Here is a 19,981-nt window from a genome sequence, read left to right as displayed (position 1 = left end):
CATCAATTCAAAAATTTCTCTAAATATATATTATAGATCAGAGTTGGAACTTTTAAATATATCATAAAAAGAACAAGAACAAGAAGAAGAAAGAAAGTATGTAATCGATCCAGGGGCAAATCTAGGGGGCTGGTAGGGGCTTCGACCCCCGTCCAATATGGAAAATTTTTCATTTTGTCCTTTTAAAATTTTAAATTAGTAAATGTAAAATTACACTTTGGCCCTCTAAAAATGATAAAATTTTAATTTAATCCTTTAAAAATTACATTTTTACTATCGTAAATGTAACCACCCCAACTCGGTCTAAACGGTAAACCCAAATCGAAGAGATCACATTAATCATCGAAGTGATCCTGTCTTTTTCAAATCTATTCTCAATTCTAAACTTGTTTTATAATAGTGAATATCTCATATTAATCAATTAAAAACTAACATTAACTTAGCAGCGGAAAATAAATCAATAATCTTTGTATAATAAATTAACCTGTGTAAAACACTTAATAAATTAACAACATTCTAAAAAAAGTGAACCATTCCATCTATTTAAATACCTATTAATAACATGCATCCTAATTAATGTATTTAAAATTAATTGTCCCATACCATAGTTTTTAATAAAATAAAATCGACAATCGTAATAATAACAAATCATTGGCGAGAACAAGCCGAGACCCTCAGCATGCCGAGTCCGCGTCCTAGTTCTTTAGGTTATCTGGAAAGATGGAAAATAAGGGGAGTGAGCTATAAAAGCTTAGTATGAGTCCCTCTGCAATAAACCAATTCAATATTCAAGTATAAACATTACGAATAGCAACCAAGTTTACATATCAGTCAATTCAATACGGTAATTTGGGTTTGCTACTTAAGCAATCAAACATCAACATTCAATCATAATCAATCAGATGAATTCAATTATCAAATCATTATGCCTATCACAATAACCATATGCACATTTAACAGTTCAACCGTTTCGATATGTACCTTTCATGAGTATGCACAATGTGCCATGCATGATCATTTAACATTTTGTTTAACAATCGATAATCTTACCCTCGAGCACTAAATCACACCAAAATAGTGAGTTCCCCAAAACCCCTCCTCTAAACACAGCAAATTGTAGACTAAATACGACAAACATTTATTGGGTGCAGATAAAAGTTGCCATTTGGCTGAGGATCCACAACCGTTCGCAGTTAAAACTTGTCAAAGGGATCGTGGACACCCCGTAGCACTAACATTGCAATTGGAATCTTCCGTAATGTAGGTACACAGTAAGATCGTCACTGTTGGAATCTGTTGAGGCTGTGAGTACATAACGAACATTTGTTTAACTGCGGAGTCACGACCGCTCGCAAATAATAGTTATCAGAGGGATCGTGCAACACAATGAGATTGCAGTTGGAATCTGTCGTTCTATGGGTACATAGTCAATTATTCGTATATGTAGTCAATATGAGTTGCATTCTTTGTCCTTTGATATCGTCCCCTACATGCATATGCAATGCAATCGTTCTTTAATACATCCATTCATTCCATCATTAATACTTTCAACATCCTATTTCATTGCATAATAATGATATTCATGATTTTATCCATCAATCAATAGTTCAATCATTTAGGCATACGAGACGTGTATTCGACATTTCTAACATAAACTCATTCATAGATCAAGCAATCAATAAAAAATAATTAAAATTTTAAATTCTTTCATTCATATATTCAGTCATTCTAATCCTAGTTCATGCATATTCTAGTTCTCTAGATTCCATTAAAAACCTATTTAGGGACCTATTTGTATAAAATAATAAAAGATAAGGCAAAACTGGAATTTTTAAGTTTCAGGGGCCACACGGCAGTGTGACCAGCCCGTGTGTGAAGCCCTAGGCTATGTGCAATGCGAAGGACTAAAGGAGTAGGAGATACATAGTTGTGTGTCCAGGCCGTGTGTGAAGCCCTAGGCTATGTGCAATGGATTCACACAGTCGTGCGTTCGATCATGTGCGGGATTCTAGCCATGTGTGATGCGAAGGGAATGAGGTGCAGGAGCCACACGACTGTGTATCCAAGTCATGTGTGAGTCTCCAGGCCGTGTGCAAAGCATGAATACAAAGGAAATCAATGGGACATGGTCGTGTGAGGGACCATGTATCCCCCATGGGCAGGCTACACACCCGTGTGGTAGATTGTGTGTACTTGGGTAATTTTAAATTTTGACTTGATTTTTCGTAAATAGACACACACCTAACTTTTTGAGACATGAGGTAACTATCCCACTTTTAAGTTTGATCCAATCACCTACAAAGGTCTTTTCAATCGACAAAATTCAAGAATAAAAAATTTTCAATATTTGTGGAGGTTTTCGATAAAAACATTAAAAAGATTATAATCGAATTGAAGGATTTATGAAAACGTGATATCTTCCAGATTTGAAAGGTCTTAATTGACAAGGGAGGAGATACTTATTGATCTTGATAGAGATTCGACAATCTAATGACTTGGATTTCAACAATTTGGAGAAGAACAGTTGATGAGGACTTGATCGAATTTTCCAAAAATTTTAAGAGTATTTTTCCGCAAAGCTTAAGGATTAGAAGAGTTTTGAAGTAGAGAATTTTGAGAGAAAGCTAAGGTATAAATAGAGAGAGTTAGGGTTTTAATTTGATAGAATAACAAATAGGGAATTATAGTTTCATTATAAAAGGACTTAAAATGTTGAGTTGGGGAATAGTTTGAGGGCTTATGGGCAAATAGCCCATTGGTCTAAAAATCATCAAAAATAAGAGAGAGTGGGGTGGATGGAACCTAAGTTTGTGAGGGAAAAATTGGGAAGACCTCAACCATTGGGCTAATGCCCACAGAAATAAATACATAAACCATATTACCTAGGTTCTATATGTGTGAAAAATTAAAGAGGTGAAATCACATTTATAAGACTTGAACCTAAGTTCACAAGGTTTCGTCATAGACTTCTAACCAATAATGCTAAGTTTTATTTCTTAATAATTTTAAGAATTCTAATCCCTAATTTTTAGGATATTACAGTAAAAATTACATTTTAATTTCGACCTCCTAAAATTTTTTTTGTCTTCTCCCCTGATTTGATCATCATGCTACCATAAAAAAACCTTTAGCAAATAACCAAAAAATGTATCCAATCAACAAAAGACCACCACCAAATGAAATAGCTAAACTATCTCCCCCTCAAACTCAACAACTCATTCTCTCTCTCTCTCTCTCCAAAAATCCAAAGTACATCAAGGTGCATGAGCCTAAACAATAGCCATGCATTGAGTAGTGCGAATCCTCTTTGTAAGATACTTGATTTCATCACAAGTGTTGTAACAGTCGAGCACATTCTACTTCAATTCTTTCTACAATTGCAAGTGGAGATCCATTAGCCCGTAGCTTATTTCTAAGTTTGGATATTCCTCATCAAGACTTGGAGCATTGACATTGTGTTTTCCCTTCAACCATTTATTAAAAAACTTAAGCTTCGAATCCTTAATGAGCACATTCTTTTGGCTTAACAGGATTTGGAAGGTTGGTGAAGGGAATGGAAGCATATGCCTCTTGTTCTTAACGTCTACATGCTTCACTATTTCATTAAAAATAGGTTGCCCCGAATAAAAAGGAATAGAATAGACTACCTTGTGAAGCAGTTTTGTCATTCTTTTATTACTTTTATAGGATATCCTTAATCTCTTTAGAATAAATCTATTCTCTTAATCTCACAGTAATCATTATATCTTCTTTCATGAAAAGCTAATTACTACCAAATAATAATCAAATCATTTATCACTAAAACAAATGACTCGTGATCATGTTAATTTTCATCTATAATGTAATGCAAATTTATCATAAATTGGGGTATACTTCTCATCCATGCTTCTAATAGTTGCTGGTCCCAGAATGATTAAACTTGAAATAATGCCCTCGAACATAAACTTGCATATATTTGTCTATTATTAGGACCAATGGTTGACTTCTAAATATTAGAATAAAATTCCAACACAACATTGACATAAGGCTACACACAAGCTACTGAATACAATAATCTCTGGTTCTCTAGTAAAACATCAATTTTATGCTCTTAAAAACCAATCGTATTGAGGTATCTATCATTAATGAAGCTTTTTATTTGCCAACAACTTATCCTCTTGGCACAATTAGTGTTTATAAGCTTAGGATTCTTTGGAACAAGAGTGAAGCCCACATCCTTCAGCATCTCTGCAACACCCATCTTCTTGAGTCTCTTGTTTCTTTACTTCAAAGGCAAGGGCACGTTAGGCCTTTTGGTTCCATTCTTGATAGCTTGAGACATGAGAGTAGACAGAGGCAAGTTTTTTTAGGATTTGTTCCCAAAGCGTCATAATTACTTGTAATGTTTTAAACAATACCATATTAATAAAATTTTTACATGAATCAATTTCAATAATATTTATAAATATTATGTCCTCAAATAATTTTATACACAAAACGAAAAATTATTAAACGAATATTGACTAATTGATTATCTAAGGTTTACCTAAAATTAAGTGATATAACAAATTACTTTTATAATGCAAAAGACAACTTATATTGGTAGGTAATATAAATAATCCGTAGTCCATAGGTTCATGATTGAGCAAATGACTTATGTTAGGACTATTATAACCTCTATAAGTCCAAATGAGGAGATAACTTATCTTGACTATTGGATCTAGATTTACTCCCAAGATAGAGACATAGATATAATTTTCTAGACTAGCTATGCATTGGATTGTACCCAAGATGAATTAATCCTAGATCATTTTAAGGATTAATTCAATTGTGATGTTCGAAGTGTGATATTCATAAATCTTAAGTAAGTGAAACCTATGCATAACTTATATACTTTAAGGTTTTAGAAACTTGCGCATCTCAAAGTAGTAAGCTGAAATTTGGTAGTTGGGTATATAACATATGCATGACATTGCTTCACTTACAAAAGTGGAATATAACTCATTAAATGATAAACTATATCCTCTCATTAAAATGGTATGATTTATGAAAATGGAACATGTTCATAGGTTATTTGTCAGGGACAAATGATTTAATCATTACTAGTTTGAGAAATAAGCATTTTCAATATAGAAGATACAATGGTGACAATAAGATAAAAATGATACAATTAGGCGAACAAATTTAACCTTAAGGGTTCATAGATATCCTATGAGGGTAACACACATATGACAAGATCATTGACTAAAGCTTAATAATATAAATAACTTTCATAATGCTATATAATCGGGAGATTAGTCATGATACTTTTAATGATTTGATTCCATGATTAAATATATGCATAATTAATAGATGAAGAGTTAGAAGTTAATTACAAGTTATTTTAGCCTTAATTATATATGTCAAATCGGTCTCTTTTCTAGGTCATTAATTGCATATGAAAACACTAAACACATAGTTAAATCAATTTTGGAGAAATAGATTGCATGTATTAGTATCTATAGTAATTGAACTTCTAGGAAGGCAATAAATGAACTAGGATTAATTTAATTTATTTGATTATTATTTAATTGGATGAATAAATTAAATAATTGAGTCTAAATGAAATAATAGGTAATTAATTAAGTTTGCACATAATTTCTGATATGGTAATGTCGTTAAAATTTTAACGGAATTAGAATTGAATTATATAAACTATTTAATTATATTATTTAATTTTAATTAAATAAATTTTTATTACCGTAAATTTCATAATTAGTCACTTGTATATGGTTTAAATTATGTTTTAGCCATTGAATTTTAAAAGTTACAATATGATCTCTAATGTTATCAGTTTGTTATAATTAAGTCACTAAGTTGTATAATCATTTCAAACAAAAAATTTATGTCAAATTGCATAACTAGCCCCTGTACCTTTTCGTTTTAAATAGTTTAATTCTATTTTATTCAACTTTCCTTTCTCTTTCTTTTCTTTATTTTGGCCTCATCGTCAAGCAGAGTTTCATTGAGAAGAGAGGCAGTGCGCTGGTAGAGTATTAATAGGTTCCTAGTTGATCAAGATGATAAATCGAACATCAATATCAAAATTGAAAATATTTAAATATTTTTGTAATATTATTAGCTTTTATTTTGAAGTTAAATCTTATTTTTTCTAAATATAATTTTATTTTAATTATTTTTAGTTAGTTGAATTTGAAGGTAATAACTAATTTGATAATCAATAAGTAATATTTTATTATTATTAATCATATAAGTTATTTTTTATAGAATGTCTAAAACTATCTACAACCTCTTCACAATCCATAAATAGGAGGATAATGCGTTTCAGCGCACTCAAACCCACATCGTCCTGTATTGACAACAATGTCTATGCCAATTGAGTCAAGACTCAATCGCCAGAAATATTTTATCATTTTAATATTCTACAATTACTTTAATTAAAGTTAAAATTTATTTTATTTTAAAAATATTTTATATATTGTAATTATATTTAAAAATGATTAGTTGTATAAAATAAAATATTTTATTAAATAATAAAATGCATATATTCATGTACAAAAATGTAGTGTATAAAAATATAATGGAGGGACCAAAGTTCCATTACAAAATCCTACTGTTGAAAAGGGATCAAATTCCCTTTTCTTTCAAACCAAAATGATTATATAGTATAAGATTGTGGAGTGTGCTTAAGATTCTCCAATTACTTCAACCATCCCATATTAAACCACCAAAAAATAATCATTATGCTTACAAGTTCATTTTACCATATCTAGCAAATTCCTCAATTCCACCTAAGTTCATTATATTTAGTATCTAAAAAAGGAATAATAACATTTTGGCCCTCCAACTTTACAAAAAAGTCATTTTAGTCATTTTATTTAATTTTTCTTTTTTTAGCCCTTAAACTTATATTATTTGTCAAATCACCCAAAAATAAATAGAAAAATTAACGTCTGTTAACTTTGTTGACGTAGTATATGTAAGGCCCAAATTTTGCCCGGGGCCCAATAAACCAAATAAATAAATACAATACCCAATTACAGCCCAAATATTAAAACCCTAAAAGCCCAATTAGCCCACAACCTTAACTAATTTTCAGTAAAAAAAAAAAGAAAAAACCTAGCCACCTCCACTTGCTCCACTTACATCTGCAAAAGCCAAAAGAAGAAAAAAAAAGGGGCAGAAAAGAAGTAAGAAAACAAGGAAATAGATAATAGCAAATCCATGGTATTTCGGCTATAAAGCCTGAAATCCCGAATTTTTTTTTGGGTACAAAAACAAGAATATTGTAAAAGGGGGGGATTTTTTTTATAAAAAAAAAGAGATTGAAGAAAAAAAAAGTGTAATCTTTCTGAAGATTTTTCTTTAGACTTATAACATTCACATAAAAGAGGTTACACATATTACTCTGGAAAGTTTCTAAATAGTACAAGGACCTGAAGCAGGGCCACTAGGCAGAATTAACCAGACTCAAAAGCGGGAAACATTGGAGAAAGAATAGTCCAAGTTGTGACTATTTCTTTGAATCTTCTATCAAAGATAACGACTAAGCAGGAAGACACGATAGTGCATCGATGATAGAACCCGGATGAACTATTAGCAACGATACCTTAAACATTTAAAAAGAAACCACTCTCATGATATTTATACAGTCGTAATCATTCATTTAGTTAGGAGCATTTGGCTCATTCGAGTCATGGCATCCTAATCATTAGGCATGAACTTATATGCATTATACAGGTTAAGTCCTTCAAGGGACAATGAAGATCGATGTGCCTTTTTCCCCTAAACAGTAGGGTAACATGCTAAAGCATAGTAGATCTGACCTTCCTTGAAACAGATAACAGATTTGGCGTCTCTGTAGTGGCGGAGAACAGATTGAAGATAACAGATTTGGCATCTCTGTAGCGGCAGAGAGCAGATCGGAGATAACAAATTTGGCGTCTCTGTAGCGGTGGAGAGCAGATCGAAGATAACAGATTTGACGTCTCTGTAGCAGCGGAGAGCAGATCGAATATAACAGATTTGGCGTCTCTGTAGCGGCGGAGAGCAGATCGAAGATAACAGATTTGGCGTCTCTGTAGCGGCGGAGAGCAGATCGAATATGATTTGGCATCTTTGTAACGGCGGAGAACAGATCGAAGATAACAGATTTGGCGTCTCTGTAGCAGCGAAGAGCAGATCGAAGATAACAGATTTGGCGTCTCTGTAGCGGCGGAGAGCAGATCGAAGATAATAGATTTAGCGTCTCTGTAGCGGCAGAGAGCAAATCGAAAATAACAGATCGGTGTTCCTTTTCAAGAAGCAAGTTGAAGATAGCAAATTTGACACTCCTGAAGACATCAGAATACCTTTAGGGAAGATGAGGAGCAAGATTTTGAGATTTAACTAGACCGGGCAAATTTGGTCCTTTTTATAGTCTTTGCTCCATTCTCGTTACACGACAATGAGCAAAGAGTGGCAGCTGTAAGGCCCAAATTTTACCCGGGGCCCAATAAACCAAATAAATAAATACAATACCCAATTACAGCCCAAATATTAAAACCCTAAAAGCCCCATTAGCCCACAACCTTAACTAATTTTCAGTAAAAACAAAAAAAAAAAAAGAAAAAACCTAGCCACCTCCACTTGTTCCACTTACACCTGCAAAAGCCAAAAGAAGAAAAAACAAAAAAGGGGCAGAAAAGAAGCAAGAAAACAAGGAAATAGATAATAGCAAATCCATGGTATTTCGGCTATAAAGCCTGAAATCCCGGATTTTTTTTTTGGGTACAAAAACAAAAATATTGTAAAAGGGGGGGTTTTTTATCAAAAAAAAAGATTGAAGAAAAAAAAGTATAATCTCTCTGAAGATTTTTCTTTAAAAAAAACAGCAAGCAATACAAAAAAAAAGATAATAACAAAGCCATCAAAAAAAGAAGAAGTGCAAACCAGCTTAAGGTTTTTTCTTTTCTTTTTTATTTTATTATTCGAATCCATCTCTTCTCATTCATGTATTAAAATATATCAAGGTATATATATAAGAAATATATAAATAAATAAAAAACCTTTTTGAAATTTTCGGCCACCGTGCGCGGTGGTCGGCGCTGGTGGCCGCCGGCGGCGGATGGCGGCGGACGGAGCCGGAGTTTGGTCGGAGGGAAAAGGCCTTGAGAGAGTTTGAGAGAAAGGGGTTAATTTTTTTTATGAAATGGGAAAAATGAGTTTTTTTTAAGGAATTTTGACTTATATAGCCCCATTAAAACGACGTTGTTTTGGGTTTAAGCCACTAATGCCAAAACGACGTCGTTTTGGCTCTTAACCCATGGCCGACCCGCGATCCGACCCGCTCCAACTTCAAGATCCGCGTGTTTTCATTGGAGGGGCTATTTGCGCGTTTAGCCCCTCCGCTTTTTATTACTTTGCAATTAAATTATTTTTTATTTTTAATTTGGCACCAAAATTTGTCACAATTTTCAATTTAATCCTAGCTGATGCTGTGCATTTTATAAAGGGGGTTATTGCACTTTAGGCCCTCTGTTGTTTCACGCGCATTTAAATAGGCCGTTTTCTTTTCTTTTCTTTTTTTTAAAATTTGCCCCAAAACTTCGTTTTTAATTTGAATTTAGTCTCTTTTTTAATTTAAGTTGATTTTTATATTATCTTTGCTACTTTAATTTTTAATATTAGTTCCAATAATATTATATATATACTTTTAAATACACTCTTTTATTTTCTTTTATTATAAATATTATTATTTTATTTTCTTTACGTTATTATATCGTATCGTTTTTTTTTATCATATCATTATTATTTTTCATGTACACATTATTTATATTATTTTTATGATTATTATTGTGTTTATTTTTACTACTATTATTGTATTTATTATTAGTATTAGTATTATAATTACTATTATCATACTTATATGTATATATATTTATATGTAAAGTTATCAATGGTTATTTTAATATTATCATCATCTTAATATTAATATGTACTTATTGTTAACATATATATATGTATGTATATATTTATGAAGTATTATTAATAATTGTTTGTAACATTATTATTATTATTTCTAATGTGTATGTATTATATATATTTTTAATACTATATTATGTATATATTATATTATATATATATTTATTATATTTTTATGTATATATTTTTAATATCACATTATTCATATGTTTTTTTATATATTATCCCATGTAAATACTTTCAATACTACATTATGCATATATTTTTGTCTCTATTATATATATACTTTTAATATTCAATACTATTATTATGAATATGTTTTTGGTATACATATGTATTTTTTTTTTCTTTATTCATATATTATTATCATTATTTTCTACGTTATATTATTATTATTATTATTATTATTATTATTATTATTATCGTTATCATTTTCATTGTCATTGCCATTTTTGTTGTTCCCTGTTTTATTCATTTTCATTTATTCATTAATTTGCTTATGTCTTCGATCATTTCATTTTCCTCATGCATTTGTTTATATTTACATATTACTAGTCTTGCTATTACTTCATCTTTTATAATTACTCATATTATCGTTTTTGACACTGTCGCACCTATTATGTTATTATTCATATTAATATTATAATTTGCTTTTATGTTTTACTATAAATCACGTTATTTTTCTTACTCAATATATTAAAACAATTCTTTCATAAAAGTAATATTCCGTATTAGGTAATTCGAGATAATCGTACCCTAACTTACTGGGTTTCGATTTTTCTTATTTAACCTAAATAATGGAATATTCCTTTTAATCACAATGTGAGTTTAAAAAATGTTTATTTTTGGAGATATGAGGTGTGGTGCCCTAACTTACCGGGTATGACATGTTGTTACCTCGAAATAAGATTTTTCGCAAATAAAGGCAATACTCGGTGTTTGATGATTCGAGAATCATACCTTATCGTGCTGGGTTGTGATTTCTCGTTTGCTCAAAAACAATCGAATATTCCTTTAGGTTTTCACCCATGCTTATTAAAAACCTTTCAAAACAAAGGATGTTCAATGATTGGATATTTGAGAATCGTGCCCTATCGTGTTGGGTTGCGCTTTTTTCATTTATTCTAAGCAATCGAAGATCCCTTTGAAGTTTCATCCACGTTTTTTAAAAACCCTTTAAAACGAAAAAAGTGTTTGATGTTTTGGGCAGTTCGGGGAATAGTGCCCTATCGTGCTGGGTTGCAATCTCCCGTCTGACCGAAATAATCAAATATCTCTTCGGGATTTCACTCATATTTTCCAAAGTGAGGCAATGATCAATGTTTGGGAATTCGAAGAATCGTGCCTTATTGTGCTGGATTTCGATTTTTTGTTGGACTAAATAGTTGAGCATCCTTTCGTGATTTTCGAATTATAAATTTCCGGACATCGAAACAAGAAGATTTTTGACAATTAACTCGGATTATTCAACTTTTATTAAAAAAATCCACATTTCAAAAACATTTTTAATTTTAGACATAAGGACAGTATTTAATCGATTTGGTACCAATTTTGGGCGTAGTGAGGGTGCTAATCCTTCCTCATGCGTAACCGACTCCCGAGCCCGTTTTCTAAAATTGTTGTAGACCAAAATTGTTGTTTTAGTAAATCATAAATATTTTATTAAAATAACCAAATTTTTAGGTGATCCGATCACACCAAAACAAAAGATCAGTGGCGACTCCATGCATTTGTTTTTCAAAAGTCGATTATCCCTTTTTTTTTTAAATTTTAAAATTTTTAAATCGAGGAATGGTTTCGACAGTATACACATGGATTTTCATGTTAGCAATTAAATACTTTTTAAAATTATTTTTTTTATATTTTTTAGTTTTATAAAATAAATATTTTGAACTTTTTAAATTAAAAAAATAATTAATTGCTAACACGGTATCCACTTGGGAATCCACATGTATGTCACTTTAGTAATTTTCATCTATTGTAAACTGATTTAACATGCAATGCAAATTTAAAAACTAAAAAAAGAAAAATTAAAATAACTTTTTTTATGAAATTAAAGATCAAATAAATTATTATGCGTTTAAAAAAAAAATCTAAAATATGCTCTCGTATTCAATTTTGAATATCCACTTGATTGTATATTTGATAATTTATAATGCCACAAAATGTAGTTACTTTTTTCATTGTAGTATATTGATTCGATTTTGCATTAGATATATATAAAAAGATTATCATTTTCAAAAGAATGACTTCTCCTTTTCAATTTCATTCCAGAGTTTTTATATTTGCAGAATCTATTAAGATCTCCAAATATAAAATTGAACTTTTTTTTCACATATAAGACTACAAATAGGAGAATAATAACCCATCATTCGTTACTTCATTTATTTAATATATTAGATATTTTTTTTCCAAAATTAAATCTTTTAAATTTATTTACCAGATTGCTTTTAAGAAAAAAAATTAATTGCAATATAATTATTTTTGGAATAATATTTTATATATTGTCAGTGCATAAATTTCTTGTACCATCAATGAATAATAAAATGGTACATCATCGTTACAAAAAACATGGATGACTTAAAAATAAAATCTAATAATTTTATTTAAACATAATTAAACATTAGTTGTAACTATTATAAATAAATTTTAATAACTCTTAGACTTAGGGTCTAGGGTCTCAAGTTTATGGTGAATTGGTATTTTAAGATTCTTCTCAAACTTTTCTAAATGATAAGGGAAGGGAAGAAAAGCTTGGACAATTTGATTTATAATGGTTTGGCCCCAATTGCTTACCTCCACTAGCTTAGTTTTCCACCACTAAAGATTTTCCAATTTATCACTAGAATTGATACCTTTCAAGGAGAAAGTATAACATTTACAATCCCTATCTTTTTCACAAGGCTAAGATAGAACCTTTCTCTCTGGCTTATATGGTTAAACTAGAGCGGAACTTTTTCCCCTAGCTTATATAGCTAAACTAGAACACTTCCTACTTTTCGTGGCTCAACTAAAACCTTTTTACAATCTACTTAATGTTTTATACCTCAAAAACCTTAAATATGCTCTTTACAACAAAGAAAGATGAACAAACTAACAATGAACCTCTAGTAGGTGTGTTTTTGCAAATTGAAGCTCTAAATACAAAGATCTGAGAGTGAGACAATATTATAATGAGTTCCCAATAATTTGTACAAGAGAAATGAAAAAATAAATACTTTAAGTTGATTCTCGTGTTTGATGCTTGGATATGTCTCTATTATATCTTGATGTGTCTTAAACTTGTATTTATGCAAAGGAATATGTTTGTGGACGTTTATGACCGTTGGGATGAATTCTAGCCGTTGGAAGTATTAAATTCGAGCTTATTTGCAGTTCAAGATATACTTGTATTGGTACAAATAGATTTGTGTTGATAGATTTCTTCAAAATTATGATTGTTGGAGCTCAGTGTATCGATAGAAGTTGACTTGTATAAATAGAAGCATGAGGGTTTCAAGGGTTCAAACTTGTACCAATAGTTGTATTGATAGAAAGTGCAGAGGAGGCTCACTAACTTGGTTGTATCAGTAGAAGTCTCCTTAGTATTGGTTGAAGTCTAGAGGTATGCTTGAATTGCTCTTTGACTTACTTCTATCAATAGAACTTTCTCCAAGTATCGTTACAACTTTCCAGACTTGTATAAAATGAGTTTAAAACACTTTAAAACATTTAGATAAATTAAAACACATTTAAAACATGTTTTTGAGTACTTTTACAAGTCTTTGAAATACTTTCAAAATGTTTAACAAAATTTTCAATAATTATTTTCACAAAATGACTTAGAAAATATAAGTAAATATTTATCTCAAATGTTGTGATATAAAAAAATACTATGAAATACTTATTAACTTCCCTCACATACACTAAAACATTACCAATCACTACAAGTGTTAATGAGCTAGGCCGAGCTTAGGTTCAATTTCAAAAGAATTTTCAAGCCTAAGCCCAACTAGACTTGGTCCATCAAAATGATTCGTTTCACTATTTAAAAACAATAAAAATATTTTTAATTAAATTTAATTATAAATTTATTTTTTATCATTTTTATTTTTTAATAGTAAATTGGATCGGCGTATGAACATCTCTACCTATCACTCACCTTAAGCCATCAAGCACTAAACTCATTGTCTTTCAAACCACTCACTCGACTCCCACACAAGTCCTATCACCATCACATTTCGATGTCCCCATTTTCTTATTACCAAGATCAAAGACTTCAAACCAACAACATAAAAGAGTTCTATAATTTTATAACTTTTAATATTTTTATTAAAATTTTAAGAACTTTTTTATTTTATAATATTTTATTAATTTTTAATAATTTTTGTAATTTTAATACTTTTCTATAACTTATTTTGTAGTTTTTTAAATTTTTAATAATTTCTAAAATTTTTATTTTTATTGTGATTTATAAAATTTACTTGCCATGATAGTTTCTACGCCATCAATTTTCATGCCAGTTGCCATGTCACCTTCTATATTAGCATTTAATAGCCCGTTAAGGGCTTTAACAAAATATTAATTCAATGCGCTCAATTGAGTATAAATCATAAATTTTTTTAAATATGTACAAATCATGATTCAAATGATTCAATTAGATGCACTTTTCGAAGAGAGACTTAATTGATTTTTTAATTATTTTTGAAGGGCTTACTTGATATTTTAGCCAAAAAATTACAAATCACAATTAAATAATTTTAACTATATTCAATATAAAATGTAATTTTACTTCATATATTTAGCAACATTACTTAAAATAAAAACTAGCATAATTAAAATATATTAATTATTTTTATCATTCAAATATAGTGCTAATAAAAAAAATTCTAATCATTATTAAAGAATTTGTACAAGCTATAAAATTTGATATATGATAAATCAAAATCTTCACTATTCAAATTTTCTACCTTTTATTTTCTTTTGTTAATAATCAATAAACTGAATATAAAAGTTTGTAGATATATATAATTAATATAATCTTAATATATTAGATTAGATGATATAAATATATTATTTTTAAAATTTTGTATATGAAGTATAAAGATATTTTTTATGCGGTGTGTCTCGTATTTTTAGCCAAACAGATGGCGATGTCAGGACGAGAAGCTTCTCGACGTTGCAACGACAGAAGACGTCATGATGACGTGAATGTAGACATTGCGACGAGGTGACGTGTTCCCCACATAAATTTGAGTTTATTCTCTCAGTTAAACTCTGATTATTCTAGGGATATTTTAGTATGATTAGACCTCTAATCTTAGCCTATTTAAAGGGGCTTTGTATCCCTATTTTGATAGGCCAATTAAAAGAAAATTAAATATATAGTACTACAGGGCTTTTCTTTTGGGGGCGATAAGATGTCGCATATAAGTTTTTGTGAGAGTTTTCGTGGTAACTATGGAGAGAATTTTGCTCCCGAGTTAAGAGGAGTTTTTCACGCAAAATTTGTGTTTGATCTTCTCTACCTTTTTTATTCCGTTATTTTTACGAGTCAATCCCCAATAAACTGGTATCAGACCTTGTTACGAATTTCGATGATAGTCAAGTGGAGGGAGCTGATTCCTCAATGTTTTCTCTCTTGTTGTGAAACACACATTCGTTCATGTATCATCGGCCCTGGTTGCATTATACAACATTGATTTGAAGACTAGGAGTCTTTCGATTTCCAAGTTCGAGAACAGTTTAGGCTTGGTTAACATTCTGCAAAAATCGAGTTCGTCCCGTGACGAGGATTGGAGAAGAAGTTACAGTAAATACAAGTCAAAGTGGAGATTTGGGGGGTGTGCCTCATATTTTTGGCTGAATAGATGGTGATGTCACGACGAGAAGCTTCTAGACGTTGCGATGACAAACGACGCTGTGATGATGTGAATGGGGACGTGGCGACTTGGCAACATGTTCCCTACATAAATCGAGTTTCTTCTCCCAATTAAACTCTGATTACTTCGAGAATATTTTAGTATGATTAGACCTCCAATCTTAGCCTATTGAAAGGAGCCTTATATCCCTGTTTTAAGAGGCTAATTAAGAGGCAATTAAAGATGTAGTACCATAGGGCTTTTCTTTTGGGGGCGACAAAATGTAGTCGCCAATAAGTTTTGGTGAGAGTTTTTGTGGTAACTATAGAAAGAATTTTGTTCTCGAGTTAGGGTTTTATTTTCGAGGCTTGGGTTTGTATGTTTAATACATTTAGGTTTATTTTCTCTATATTGTACTCTCGTTTGTTTACTCATTTGGTGAAAAGCCGAAGCCTCATTTGCCCGTGGTTTTTATCTTCTTCAGATAAGTTTTTCATGTAAAATTTGTATTCGATCTTCTCCACATTTCCTATTTCGTTATTTATACGGGTCGATCCCCAACGCTTAATTATTATTTAAATTATTAGAAATTACTATGTAAAACTAAAGTAATATAATTTCTTTTTTTCTTTTTATTTTTTGGTTAACGAAAACATAATAGTTTAAATATAAAGTAATTCAATCTTTGATATGATAAATTGATTTAATGAAGTCTTTTAATAGAATCAAAATTTCTATTTTTACGTAAGCTAAACTTTTTTATTAAGTAAATTTATTTAATCAAATATTTTAATAAAAATAAAATTATTATTTATAAAGGTGATAAATTTTTTTTAAAAAATAATAAATATTTAAAATGATAAATTCTGTAATATATAAAGAAGAACAAATATTATATGCTCCAAACTCGTGTTTATATAACATATAGGAGAGAGATTCACTTACATTATGTAAAACCAATTAATTTTACACTCTTTTATAACTATTAAATCGAAATAAATAAATGGTTGAGATTAAATTAAAACTTTTTTTTATTTTAGGTTAAAACATTTTATGAAACCTTTTCTCTTTTGACTTCTGAGTTTAATCTCCACCGTAAACTAATTTATTTTTTGTGCAATCATTCTCTTCTTCTCTTTCCCCAATCAAAGGTAAACTTTATTTCTCAGATTTGCTTTTAAATCTTAAGATGTTTGGCATTTTGTTCTTTCATTGAGATCCGTTCAATATTTTTGGTTAATTTCATGAATGAAGTTAAGTAAAATCTATATATATGCATGCCATGGGATGAGTATTTTTCATCAAAAATATTTTTGAGGGAAAAACTATTTACTTCTACGTAAAGAAATATCATTAACCATAGGTTATGGATTAATCTTTCTCTTTGTAAAAGAAAACGTTTAATAAGTATTAATTAAACTATACTTCATACTTAAATTATATTCCGTTACCCAGATTTAAAAAAAATATCTAGACTTAAAAAAAAAATTCTCTTAATATAATCTTATTAAATTAAATTAAATCAAATCAAATCAAATTAAAACTTTTCTCTCTTTTTCTACTCTCTTCCACCCCACGATTCTTTCTTCACTTTTTAAAACTGTTAAATAAATTTTCCTTGCAATCTTATTACCAACCTTTTTTCTATTTAGCTTCTTTTAATATTTGGATTGCACCCTTTATCTGAGTTTTTTTTTATTATAAAAGTTAATTTAACATTAATTATTTTATGCAAAGTATATTAAAAAGAACGAAGAAAATTATTTTAAGAAAAAATAATACATAGGTTTGGAATCGGGTGAGAAAGGAATTTATATCAAGGTTTAAAAATGGAAAAGAAATTTGCTGTCGAAAATTGGATTTGGATGAGTTTTCAATGGGTTCTTAATTTTTTTATCACCAGAGTTCTTGAGTGAAGAACAAAAGAAATGAATATGTTTATAAGTGTTTTTTTTTTAAAGCTGAAGGAAATAATATTTAATTTTTTTTGGATTTTTTAGTTAATAATTGTGTGTATCACAAAATAATTGACTAATTTTTTTTAACGACTGGGGTAATTTGGGTAATGTGGTATAGTTTAGGTACCACTTTGGGTAACAAAGTATAATTTAAGTACTTGTAGAGGGTTCTTTGATGAAGAGATAAAATATTACAAATAAGTGAACAAGATGTACAAAAAAAAAAAGACAGAGGAAGATTGGAACAAATTCGATAGCATTGAGCGCAACAATAAGTAGTGGTTCATAAGGTGAAGAAAAAGGAAAAGTGGCTAACAATAAGTTTAAGCAAAGAAACAAGTTAAAAGAATTCCAGAGAGACTATTTTGAGAGTTCAAAATGCCAAAAATCTTTTCACTGATTGTGAAGACTCCTATTTATAATGTCTCAAGAATGAGACTTATAAAGTTAACAATTGATGAGAGTAATAAAAATAATTTTCAATTACAGTGACTTTAATGGTTAAAAGGGAATGGTGAAGGGCTTTGTTGGTGATTGTAATGGTGAACAGTGAAGAAGAGCTCACCATGTTTTCAAAAGAAGGGAGAAGCCCTTAATGTTACAAGAAAAGGTTAAGAGCAAACCTCTTAACTACCTTCTTATCTGATCTACCAAGTTAAGCTATCCAAAACATCCCAAAAGTGAAGATAGCCCAAAAACTCAACCATATTATGAGGTTACTTCCACTTCTACTTTGGTGAAGCGATATCATGTGAAATATCTTTCATGGAATATCTTTTGAAATGCAAGACAATAGTTATTCTTGAATAAGAGTTATTCTAGCTTGTTTGAAACAAGAGTTGCTCTCAGTATAGTTGTTCTCAATGTAGAAGTTGTTCCAACTAAGAGTTGTTTTGTGGTGATATTTTTTTGAAAGAGCTTGTTCTAAATAATGACTTTTCTGGAAGAACAAATTTTTTCTAATGAGAAGTTGTTTCAAACAATGGTTGTTCTAAATATAGTTGTTTTTGAAACATCATTATTCTAAATAAAAGTTGTTCTCAAATGACACCTACCTTAGATGACGATTGTTCTAAATTGAAGCTTTGTTCTTAACATAGTTTTTTCAGATGTAGCTATTTTCAAATGACGGTTGTTCTGAACAACAACTATTTTGAATAATTATTGTTTTTATTCTTCTGGAAGAGATAATAAATGAAACAACATTATCACTTGTTCCGAGCTTGATAACACAATTTCCTAAAACGGTAGCCAAAATCAAGTATCATTTTGTGATTTAAATCAATAAAATAAAACTAAATGAATAGTGAAAATATTAAACATTTTCGTTCAAAATTATTTTAAATTATTTTATTGTTTTATTACAGTAGTTTGAAAAGTAGTAGAGGAGGCCCGATTCTCTAAGATTGACAAACTTCTCAATAGGTTAGTGTTGTCCCCAATAGGGTTTTATTCCCACACTCTACCAAGAACTTTAGTGTCAAAAGAAGCAACACGTTAACAAGGTAAGAGTGCCTCATCGTTTACTAACACTTGAAAATCTCAACATTTTGCTTGTGGAGACTTAATCCCATGCTTATAACATATAAGGCATTAACTACACTACCACTTGCGTCTTTGTTTTTGCTCCATAAAATTGTCACCTTTTTAGGCACTTAAACTCTGATAATACCTGATGACACTATCCGATTTTGTGAATTATTTGTCTCTTCAAGGGATTTTTCAAACACTTACACAATCAAGAGAGCAATATGATTTTGCATTGATTAAATCTTGAACTCAGACTTACATTATCTCTTTTTTTTTTATTCCTTCATTAGAAAAAAAGGAGGAAATTTCTTGGTGGGTGAGTATTTTGGTTGGATTTTAAAAAAATGATTGCAAAGTGAAAGTGGGGGACCTTGACTTTTGTGTCCTATCATTTTATCACGAAGTAAATAAATAAATTTGAAAAGAAAAAAGGGAATGATTTATCCACGGCTTACATTACATGGTTTGTAAGTCAGAGTTGCATGGCCCTCCACTATTTTACTGTCTTTGAATTACTACTCAATAATGATAATTGTGGGTAATCATCAACCTCATGAGAAAGTAAAATAAAATAAAATAGGAAATAATAAGAAACAATAATGAAATAAAAGTTAAAAAGGGATCTAGTAAAATTCCAATTGCTCAATGATTCACATGATTACAAAAGGAGGAAATTGTTGAGCCGAAAGAAAATTGGATCGACTAATCTAA

The sequence above is a fragment of the Gossypium hirsutum genome, chromosome A04 (assembly GCF_007990345.1).
Source record: "Gossypium hirsutum isolate 1008001.06 chromosome A04, Gossypium_hirsutum_v2.1, whole genome shotgun sequence".
NCBI lineage: Eukaryota > Viridiplantae > Streptophyta > Magnoliopsida > Malvales > Malvaceae > Gossypium > Gossypium hirsutum.
This window is presented reverse-complemented; position numbering follows the sequence as displayed.